Source organism: Mus musculus, chromosome 7 (genome assembly GCF_000001635.26).
Source record: "Mus musculus strain C57BL/6J chromosome 7, GRCm38.p6 C57BL/6J".
Lineage (NCBI taxonomy): Eukaryota > Metazoa > Chordata > Mammalia > Rodentia > Muridae > Mus > Mus musculus.
Window position 1 is genome coordinate 127,171,054 of NC_000073.6, and position 12,361 is coordinate 127,183,414.

A 12,361-nucleotide genomic window follows, 5' to 3' on the forward strand; every position below is an offset into this window, starting at 1 on the left:
TTGGCAGTTGTAGACCTTGCTCTGTAGACCAGGCTGACCTTGAACTCTGTATGTCTCTGTCTCCTGAGTTCTGGGATTAAAGGTGTGTATCAACATGCCTGGACTCTAGCTTTTCATTATCTAGAGTTTGCTCTATACCAGGCTGGACTTGAACTCAGAGATTTGCTTGCCTCTGTCTCCTAGAATTAAAGGCGTTGTGATGGTTTGTATATGCTTGGACCAGGGAATGGAACTATTAGAAGGTGTGGCCTTGTTGGAGTAGGTGTGTCACTGTAGGTGTGGCCTTTAATACCCTAGTCCTAGCTGCCTGGAAGTCAGTCTTCTTTTAGCAGCCTTCAGATGAAGATGATGAAGATGTAGAACTCTCATCTCCTCTTGCACCATGCCTGCTTGGATGTTCCCGCCTTGATGATAATGGCCTGAACCTCTGAACCTGTAAGCTAGCCCCTATTAAATGTTGTCCTTATAAGAGTTGCCTTGGTCATGGTATCTGTTCACAGCAGTAAAACCCTAATTAAGACAGAAGTGTACCACCATGCCTGGGTCTAAGATTTTCTTTACCTTTTCACAAGATCTTTAATAAGTTCTAGATTGTAGTTCATTCCAGATATAGTAAAAGTTGACAACTGAGAATAGCGGTCACAATCCATTCATTGTCAATAATTGTATCTCCTTCTGTTCAAATGAAAGGAATAACCAGGTCATAGTAATGCCTAACATGATATAACTCTCTCTGGTTCAACTGCAAACACATTAAATGATAAGCTTAGCCGGGTGGGATCTTCCCCTGAAGTCATCATTCCCTTAATTCCATTTAACATCCTTAAATGCAGGATTTAGCTCCATTCCATTTCCTGGTATCCCTTCAATATTCAAACCATGTATTTCATATTTTTTTTCTTTCTAAGCTTGTTACACTTGATCAAAATGCTCTTCATAAGAATGAACCACAGTGGGCTGGTGTGATGGCTCAGCAGGTAAGAGCACTAACTACTCTTCCAAAGGTTATGAGTTCAAATCTCAGCAACCATATGGTGGCTCACAACCATCCATAACGAGATCTGATGCCCTTTTCTAGAGTGTCTGAAGTCAGCTACAGTGTACTTACATATTAATAAATAAATAAATCAAAAAATAATAATGCTTATTTAAAAAAAAAAAAAAGAATGAACCACAGGAGTAAAGTCTAAACTAGCCTTTTTTGAGACTTCTTTTGTCAATGCAATTAATCTAAATCCCTTTATCATAGCCTCAGGCAGATTCTTCTGACAAAGGCAAAAAACAGCCACAGACAAGGTCTTCCCCAAAATATCACAAGAACTATCTAAAATTCTAATCTAGAATTCTAATTCTACATAATATAGACCATATTCTAAAATTCTTCTCCTCTGAAAACTCTTGAGCCAAGGTCACACAGTTCCAATTACCCTTAGGACCACTGTCTTCCATGCTTCTACTAATTTGGGCCATTAAGTCCCAGTAAAGCACTCCATTGCTTTAATAATCCAAAGTTCTAAAATCCATATTCCTTCAAACAAAAATGTGGATAGGCCTATCACATCAATACCCAACTCCTGGTACCAACTTCTGTCTTAGGGTTTCCATTGCCATGAAGAGACACCATGACCAAGACAACTCTTATAAAGGAAAACATTTAATTGGGGCTGGCTTACAGTTTCAGGGGTATAGTCCATTATCATCATGGCAGAAAATATGGCAGCATGCAGGCAGAAGTGAAGCTGGAAGAGTCGAGAGTTCTCTACATTTTGACCTAAAGGCAGCCAGAAGGGTATTCTCCTTTGCAAGCAGCCAGGAGGAGGGTCACTCCACATAGGCTTGGAGATTAAACATAGGAGCCTCAAAGCACACCCTCACAGTGACACACGGTCTCAACAAGGCCATACCTACTCCAACATTGCCATACCTTATAATAGTGTACCATTCCCCGGGACAAGCATATTCAAACCACCATAGGGCCCAAGTTCGGTTCCTACTGGTGCAGGATATCTGTTCATACTGTGAACCCTGAGATTGTGTTGTTTGATGAAAAACCCTGTTACTGGTTGTGGTATGGCTCAGCCTTAGCACACACCTTTAATCCCTCTGTCTAGAATACAGACATACCCTTAGTACACATTTTTTTTTAAGATTTATTTATTTATTATATGTAAGTACACTGTAGCTGTCTTGAGACGCACCAGAAGAGGGCATCAGATCTAATTATGGGTGGTTGTGAGCCACCATGTGGTTGCTGGGATTTGAACTCCGGACCTTCGGAAGAGCAGTCAGGTGCTCTTACCCACTGAGCCATCTCACCAGCCCACACATTTTTAATGCCAAACAATGAAGGTAAAGTTAGTTCATAGAAGGAAGCAGCCATATTTGAAAGTGATGTCTGAGTGGCAGCAAAGTGACAAATCAGATGTGAAGAAGATATGTCCAACTCTCACTAGAAGAGAGAGGAAAGGGAGGCTATTTAAGAGAGGAGTGAGAGAGAGAGAGAGAGAGAGAGAGAGAGAGAGAGAGAGAGAGAGAGAGAAGAAGAAGGAGGAGGAGGAGGAGGAGGAGGAGGAGGAGGAGGAGGAGAAAGAGGAGGAGGAAGAGGAGGAGAGGAGGAGGAGAGTTGTATAGACACAGCTTACAAAGAGAGAAAAAGCTACACATATGTAAAGACAGAATAAGTCAGAGAATGAGAAGGAGCCAGAAGATTAGAACAGATTGCCAGAGTTAGTTTGAGGCCAAGCAGAGCAGTTCAGGAAAGGGTATGAGAGAGAAGCCAGAGGGAAGCAGTCATCTTGGAGAAGAGTTTGAGCCAGAACAGCTGAGTTGAACCAGATAGCCAGAGCTCAGAAAGAGCCAGGACAGAGTGAGCCTATTATAGCAGCAAGTCTCAGAAGTTGAAAACATTCAAGGCATAGATAAGATCATATGGACTAGAAGCTTCCAGGACTAGGCGTAGGTTAGCAGACAGAAGCAATAAGTCTCAGATGTGGAGAATAAAAAGTTACTTTTACATCCTACCACCCATGTCTGGTGCCTGTTCTTGAGCTTGCTCCTTTTAGCATAAGTACAGCCAGTTTGTATTCAGTCTCCGTTTTGCTCATAAGATGAAATTAAGTTTAGGTTCTCAGACTCCACTTCCCAGAAGTAATTATCCATAGCTGACACTAAAGATTGTTACTAATAAGCCAAGAAGTTACGGTTGAATCACTTGTTCCCTGTTACCTCAGTGCTCTGAAATCCCCCTGCTCTGCACCTGTCCTCCACCTTTCTTACCTCACTCAGGACCAATCAGCGGAAAGGTGAGCTGACGATACTTTGTCACGTTAGACAAATACATTGTACCGCTTCATGATGATACTTTGTCTAGTCAGGCAAATACATTGTATGGCTTCACTGCTTGCCTTCGAACTTTTGAACCTGGTTTTCCCTATAAAAAGCTTGCTCTGAGGACAGACTGCTGCCACAATTAGGTGTTTCCTTCTTGTGGACCTGGACGTCCAGTATTATGGAGTGTGTTCGATAAACTATTCTTGCTTAACTGAGATTGGTGTAGGTATGGTTTGTGTGGTAATTCCCAAACCCCAACATTTGGTGCACTCTCCCCAGACCCCAACACTGTGACTCTAGCTCTAGGAGGATTCAATACCTCTAGCCTCTAATGGACACCAGTACTCATGTGTACATCCCCTTAAACAGATGCATCCAACACAAATACACTGCATTTAAACAATAAAGATAAATCTTACCAGGTACCACCAGAGGCACACTCCTTTAATTCCAGCACTCGGGAGGCAGAGGCAGATAGATCTCTGTGACTTCAAGGCCAGCCTGGTCTACTGAGTGAGTTCCTGGAGAATCAAGGCTGTTATACAGAGAAAACCTGCCTCAAAAAGAACCAAAAACAAAACAAAACAAAACAAAACATCTTAAAAACAAAAAAAGAATGATACTGAACAATAAATTTGGGGATATAAAGTTTAGGCTAACCCGCTCTTCATGCCTTTGTCTGCCAGTTGGACAAACACACATGAGTGCTTTTTTTTTTTTTTTGACATGGGGTCTCACTGTGGCCCAGGCTGGCCTCAGAATCACCTCAGCTTTCCGGGTACTGGGATCTCTGAGAGTGTCCCCTTGGTGCTGGCAATTATTGCTCATGGCCTGAATGAGATCCTGTCTCCCGGTCCCCACACCTTCCTCTTTCAATCAGGACTCCTTTCCTTAACTTTGCTACAGCTCATCTCCAAGGCCCTTCCTAAGACAGTGACTTCTTCAGAAGTTGGTGAGCCTTCCAAGAGACTTGTTCAAATGTGCCTTTATCTCACCCTCACCACTACCTGACAGGAAGTCTAGGTGGAATGAGCAGTTCCTGGAAACCTAGAGGCACTATTTCACTCCTACTAGAATTTGGATATAGGTTGGCTGGTGAAAAGTCTGATGTTGGAAAAGAATTGTTCTCTAAGAAAAAAGAGAAAAGAGCTGAGCGTGGTGGTGCAGGCCTTTAATCCCAGCACTTGGGAGGCAGAGGCAGGCGGATTTCTGAGTTCAAGGCCAGCCTGGTCTACAAAGTGAGTTCCAGTACAGCCAGGACTACACAGAGAAACCCTGTCTCGAAAAACCAAAAAAAGAAAAGAAAAAGAAAAAAGAGAAAGGCCTGGTGAGATGGCTCAGTGAGTAAGAGCGCTGACTGCTCTTCCGAAGGTCCTGAGTTCAAATCCCAGCAACCACATAGTGGCTCACAACCATCTGACTCCCTCTTCTGGTGTGTCTGAAGACAGCTACAGTGTATTTATTTATAATTATAAACAAATCTTTGGGCCAGGGCAAGCAGAGCTGGAGCAAGCAGAGGTCCTAAGTTCAATTTCTAGCAACTACATGATGGCTCACAACCATCTGTACAGGTACATAAAATACATACATACATACATACATACATACATATACATAGAATAAATAAATAAATAAATCTTTAACCCCAGCTCTCAAGAGGCAGAGGCAGGTGGATCTCTGTCAGTGACCAACCTGATCTACAGAGAATTCCAGGACAGCCAGGGCTACACAGAGAACATCTGTCTTAAAAAAAAACAAAAAAAACAACCGCCAAACCCTGTCTCGAAAAACCAACCAACCAACCAACCAAACAAACAAACAAAAAACAACCACCACCGAAGGGGGGGGGGGGAGACAAAAACCAACCGAACAACAACAAACAGAAACGAATAAATACACTAAGTCCCAGACTGTGTAAACGTAAAAACTAAAGCCCAGATCGCACTTCAGTGGCTTTCTTTGGAAAATGAGCTCTAGCACAAGCCTATGAGGTGGATGGAGGCTAGCCTGGGCTATACAGCAAGCTCTATCTCAACAAAACAAAACAAACAAACAAAAGCCAATGGCAACACCATCACCACCTAAAACAGAGGTGCAGGCATCCAAAGATCCTAAATGTGAACCAAGAGCACCGAGTAAGCAGCTCTCACAATCTCTCTCCTTGCTGACAGAGCCCCCGATTGTGTGCCTCCACAGCACTAGGAATGGTGAAGTTTGATTAATCTACTTGTGTATGAACCCAAAAGGCTGACATGTGAAGTGTAGTCTGCAGCTGGTGACATACTTAAAATGCAGCTGGGCCATTCGCCTGTCCCTGCACTGAGGGGTCGGTTCGGCTGTCTGTCTCTGTACTGAAGGGTCAGTTCACCCCCCCACGTCCCCCCCCGCCCGTTCCTATACTAATAGGTTAATTTATTGATGGAATCCAAGCCTAGGCCTGTTACAGGTTTGGATTCCAGCTCCGTGTTTTAAGGTTGTTCTCCAGACGATGGCGACAATGCAATCCACTGTGGAATATTTAGGAATCATTATGTAGATTACTAGGGGAAAGCCTTTGAAAGTTTTAGTTCAGCCCCTAGCTCTGGCCCAGCTGGCTGCCTCCTGGTCTACCACCATGTGAGCAGCCTCACCCTCTACTCCTGCTGCCAGGGATGGATTTTCTGCCTGGCATGATGGAGTGAAACCTGAACCAATATGCTTTCCTCGCTTGGGCTGTTTTTCAGGGCTTCCATCAGTGATGTGAAAGCAGCTGACACAATGGCTGACTCATCTACAGGATGCGACCTGATTGAAGGAAATAGGCCAGTGGGCGTCTCTTAGATCTGTAGCCCCATCTCCAGCTCCTCCTGGTCCCCTGTTTTCAGACTGCTGTGAGGTGAAGTTCTTCCCTGCCAAACCCTTCCCACCATAGAAGTCTGTGGGGCCGTGGAACCATGGAACAGGGAGAAGCAGGCCTAGAGCAAGAGTCGGGTCAAGGTGCGTCCACACCTTGGAAATCTGGAAATCCCCTCCTGAGAAGGGCAGGAGTAGGCTTGCTCCCCCACTGTCCCAGGCATGCATGTCCTTGCACAGGTAGCCCTGTGCTCCCATCTTTGCCTCACCAGAGGAGGCCATGTAGCCAAGTTAAACTTCCTCTCCCCTTAAAATATCATGTCCAGCAGCACCTGAAATTCCCCCTCATGGGATTGAGGCATGGCCCCCCCATTGAGCACGCTGGCCCCCCCACCAGTGATGTACACTCACTCCAATAGTCCCTACTCACCCCGCAAAGGTTTAAATAGCCTTTGCTGCCCCCACCTCCAATAAACTGAATGAGTTCTCCAAGCTGTTCCAGGGTGTGTGTTCCTTCCCTACATACTCACCACTCACTGTGGACCAAGACCCTGCCTGCACCCCCTGCCCCACTGTGCTTCTCTTCCTCTAGTCTGGTGTACAATGGGCCTGACTACCCCTACCCTGAGGGAGGAGCAGACACAAGGCAGCAACCTTCCACAACAATTAGCCTCATCCCAGGCCCAAAGCACCAAGACCAAGAAACCATGGGCTAAAACAATGAGCCAAATAAATATTTTGTCTTCTGCATTTTGAAGGGCTTTGTTTCATTTTGTGTCATTCCTTCTCTTTGACCCAAGGTCCCATATAACCAGTGCTGCAGAGGCTAGCCTTGAACTCCTAAGCTTTCTGGCTCCACCTCTTAAGAGTTGGGACTGATAAGGAATGTATACCGTCAAACCCCGGATGAAGGCTGACTCTATCTGGCACTCTGCTGCCACAGTAGCACATCCCCCATGACACGATCCCCAGCTCCAGCCCCTGGGACAGAGGAAGAGACACTTCTTGCCAAGTCTGTCTACTTTGAAGAGAATGAAAGAGGGACGCCTTCTCCCACCAGACATGACTAAAGCCACATCCTGAAACTCTGAGAGGAACTGGCCCCAGATGGATTCTTGGGTGACTGGACTCATCTCTGGAATGCACATAAGAGAGCTAGATAGAGTGTCACCTGAAATCACAGCAGGGGGGAGGGGGCAGGGACAGGAAGCTCTCTCAGCCAGCCAGCCTAGACTACTCAGAGAATTCCAAGCCAGTGAGGGACTCCACCTCAACAAACAGGGTGGGCATGCACTCATGATGGATGGCCCCACAACCACAAGTATATGAGCAGCAGAAATTGGAATCAGTGGGTTTTCAAAACTGAGGCCATAGCTTTGGTGGTGGTGGTAGTACACGCCTTTAATCCCAGCACTCAGGAAGCAGAGGCAGGTGGATCTCTGAGTTGAAGCCCAGCCTGGTTGACAGAGGAAGTTTCAGGACAGCCAGGTCTACACAGAGAAACCCTGTCTCAAAAAAAGAAAAAGGAAGGAAGGAAGGAAGGAAAAGAAAAAAGAAAGAAAGCTGGGCGTGGTGGCACACGCCTTTGATCCTAGCACTTGGGAGGCAGAGGCAGGCGGATTTCTGAGTTTGAGGCCAGCCTGGTCTACAAAGTGAGTTCCAGGACAGCCAGGGCTATACAGAGAAACCCTGTCTCGGAAAACCAAAAAAAAAAAAAAAAAGAAATAAAGAAAGAAAGAGAAGAAAAAATGAGGAGACAAACTTGGGAGAGGGTAGGTATGGATATTGGAAGAGCTGTGGGGGAAGAAGAAATTGGTCAAAATATATTGTGAGGACCTGAAGAGAGGGCTCAGTGGTTAAGAGTATTTGTTCCTCCAAAGGTCTTGGGTTCAATTCCCAGCAATCTATATGGTGGTTAATAACCATCTTCAACTCCACTTTCAGGGGCTACACTGCCTCTCTTCTGGCCTCCATGAGCATTGCATGCATATGGTACACAGAAAAACACTCATATATTTTGAAATTAATATAAATATTTTTTAAAAATACATTGTGTGCATTATGAGATTTAAAGAGAATTAATAAAATATTATATTTTTAAAAAGCCAGGTGGGTGCCCTGAGGAATAGTACTCAAGGTTGGCTGTGCACTAGTCATCTTTCTATTGCTGTGACTGAACACCATGACCAAGGCAACTTACACAACAAAGGGTTTAACTGGGCTCATGGTTTCAAAGGTGTAGAATCCATAATGGTAGAGCAAGGCATGGTGCAGGATTAGCTGAGAGCTCACATCTTGATTTTCAAGCAACAGGTATGGAACTGGTTGGGAAGAGGAGAAAACACAGAGGAAATGGTCTGAGTCCTTTAAAATCTCAAAGGCTGGCCCTAGTGTCACACCTCCTCTTACAAAGTCACATCTCCTAATCCTTCCAAAACAGTGCCACCAACTGCAGACAATACATTCAAATATATGAGCCCATGAAGACCATTCTCACTCCAACTACCTCAGCCTCTGTCCCCACTTAGGTACACATGCATATAAGAGTGTGTGCGCGCACACACACACACACACACACACACACACATTAAATAAATACATAAATAAACAAAGTTTTAAAAAGAATAGTAGATTGGATTGTTAGAAATCAAAAATATAATACTAATTACTCAAAGCGTTAATACAAAAAGTCAAGGAACTACCCAAAAATAGAACCCCCCCACACACAAGTAAGAATGGAAGACAAAATAGATAGATAGATAGATAGATAGATAGATAGATAGATAGATAGATAGACAGACAGATAGGCAGGCCATCATGGCATGCCTTAAATCACACTTGGGAGGCAGAGGCAGTCAGACCTCTAAGTTTGAGACCAACCTGGTTTACAGAGCTAGGTCCAGGACAGCCAGGGCTACATAAGAAACCCTCTCTCAAAAAACCAATGAGAGAAAGAGAGAGAGAGAGAGAGAGAGAGAGAGAGAGAGAGAGAGAACTCTATTATCTTAGGTGAATCTGCACTGTCAAGACCTAACAAAGCTCCAATAGTTATAGCCTTGAAAACAACCCAGATTCCTCCCTGCACACACTCTTGTGTTTGGTGTAGGTTTTTGGAAATAGTCTCTCCGTAGCTATCCTGGAACTTGCTCTACAGACCAGGCTGACCTCTACTTCACAGGCCTGCGCCTGCCTCAGCAGGTCTGGGATGAAGGGCGTGTGCTACCATGTCCACCTTCAGACTACTTCTCTTGATGAACATGTTATGTGGTGGCAAAGAAGCAACTCCTGTGTCATTCATGGGCTCCAATCGCTCTGTAGTAATTCCTCTGCTACCCGACAGGGTCCTGTAGTCGTCTGAATGGATCTGTTCTACTAGCGGGAAGGGAAGTGTGGGCACAAGGATGGCTGAATCTCTCCAAGCCTAAGCCTGGAATTCACGCAAGTCTTACAACCTGAGTTCCATCCCAGGATTCCAGTGGGAGGAAAGAATCCATTCCTGAAGTTCTGAGTTCTTCTCTACAGAGTCACAGCAGATCAGGCCAAGAACCAACTTATAAATGTACTAGCAAGAGAGAACCGAGGAAATGGAAGGAGAAAGGATGGGAGACACATCCTAGAAGATGCTCACTAGGCCAAATGCTTTCATCTCTGGTCTAAACATCGAGTTAGTGCCAGCCCAATGCAAGAACCACACCCCAAGCCAGCAAAACCACAAAAGTGTCATTTGTAATTTAGCACCCACAGGAAACAGCTGGTGACAGAGTTGACATAAACAAAAATACACACATTCACAGATACACACCCAAGCCTGAGAAAGCACTCTCAGAGTCACAGATGCACACCCAAGCCTGAGGAAGCACTCTCAGAGTCACAGATGCACAACCAAGCCTGAGGAAGCACTCTCAGTAGTCCTTGGCTCTATGCTCAACCTCCAGTTTCCTGAGACTGGCTTCAGAAGGGAGACTGGTGTGAGTTATCAAGTCAAAAACGAAGAAACTGGCTGTGTGGTGGTGGTGCATGCCTTTAATCCCAACTCCAGAGAGGAAGAGAGCTCTGTGAGTTCAAGGCCAGTCTGGTCTACTGAGCCAGTTCCAGGACAGTGAGGGCTACAGAGAAATCCTGTGTCAGGAAAAAAAAGAAAGGGGGGGGGGGTGACGAGGAGGAGGGAAGATGATCTTGTTACTAAATAAATCTCCAGTTTCACTTTATTTCAGATGACTTAAGAATCACTAATTAGGGGGTGGGAGAGCAGGAGAGATGATGGAGAGATGATGGAGAGAGAGTACTGTGCATATTGTATGGGTGCATCATTTGTCAATTAAAAACATGGTTGGGGGTAGGGAGATGGCTCAGCAGTTAAGGGCACTGACTGCTCTTCCAGAGGTGCTGAGTTCAATTCCCAGTACCCACATGGCTCACAATCATCTGTAATGGGATCCAATGCCCTTCTCTGGTGTGTCTAAATACAGTTACAGTGTACTCATACATAAAATAAATTGAAAAAAATTAAAAATCAAACTCTATGGGCTATAGAAAAGGATAGAATTAAAGGACATCTGAGAGGCGGGGGGGGGGGGGTGAGGGGCTGGAGAGATGGCTCAGTGGTTAAGAGCACTGACTGCTCTTCCAAAGGTCCTGAGTAATGAGATCTGACGCCCTCTTCTGGTGCATCTGAAGACAACAACAGAGAGCTGGCTCAGGGGTTAAGAGCACTGACTGCTTCTTCTGAAGATCCTGAGTTTAAATCCCAGCAACCACGTGGTAGCTCACAACCATCTGTAATGAGATCTGGTGACCTCTTCTAGTGTGTCTGAAAACAGCTACAGTGTACTTACATATAATAAATAAATCTTTAAAAAAAATTTAAAAAAAATTCTGGGACAGAGCCAGGTACAGAAGAGTCAACCAAGATTTGATGAGACAGACACATGGTACCTGAGCACAGGTAACCAGCCACATGCAGAATGCAGGTTAAAATAAGTGGGTTCTTTTAAGTTATGATCTAGTCAGAGAAAAGCCTAGCTATATCACCAAGGTATTTGTAAATATATTTTGAATCTGAGTCTTATTTCTGGGAGCATGGGGCTGGAAGAACCAGACCAAACTTCTATAAATGGTACCCAACATGGGGCTTGAACCCATGACCCTGAGATTAAGAGACTCTTGCTCCACCAACTGAAGTAGCTGGGCTCAGTGTAAAAGCTTCTCCCATCTTATTGTAACCACTGCTCTTGTAGAAGACTCTGGTTCAAATCCCAGCACCCACATGATGGCTCACAACCATCCATAACTCTAGTTTCAGGGCATCTGACCCCTTCTTCTGACCTCACAAGTACCAGACATGCATGTGGCGCATGTACACATATTCTGGCAAAGCTCCCATACATATAAAAATAAGGTAAACAAGTCTAAAAGTAATTTTTAAGTACTAATTTTGGACATCGCAGAGCCAGGCAATACCTAATCAGCTTATTAGCGTTGTTGTAGTGACAATCCCTGCTGTGGCCTGTGGTGCCAACAGTGGCCTGGGTCGGTTTCCAGGGATCTGAAGCAGTTTCCAGGGATCTGAAGGCTACTTTTACTAGAAATGCTTCCTTGCTGTGAAGTGGAAGAGATGAACAGACTTGGCCTCTCTGTCTAAGTAACAGGTCTGTCTCTTTCATTGCCTTTGTCTTTAGGTCGGATTCTCTTCAGCTTTAGACCTGTTGATCCCTGAGCAGTGTCCTGTCTGGAACGTGACCTAGACTTGCCCAGTAAGTGTCTGCTCTCTTTGGCCTTCAAGGATAAAGGCACTTACCAGCCACATGGCCGGACCTCCAGACCATCAGAGGATTGGAAGGTGGCATTCCTCCCGACTGGAACTCCTCCACCTAACCCAAGAAAGAGCATGAACAACCTCCCCTTTTCCTGCCTGTCTGCCACTCCTGAGGCCTGCGTCTGGGACTACTGATCCATAGGCCCAGCTCTTCATCCGTCCTGGACACTGGAAGCAAGTTTTCTTCATGTCTTCAGAAGAAGAAGAAGAAGAAGAAAAAAAAAAACATAGCTCTCACCTCTAGGAGAGTAAATGATAGTTTTTCGACAGCTGAATTTGATTGAGTGAGTGTGGCTGGAGGAACATGGGACTAGATTACCTCAAGTTCCAGGTCCCCAATGGAAGCAGATTCGTGGCATTTATAGTGACATGTCAAAGAAAGTC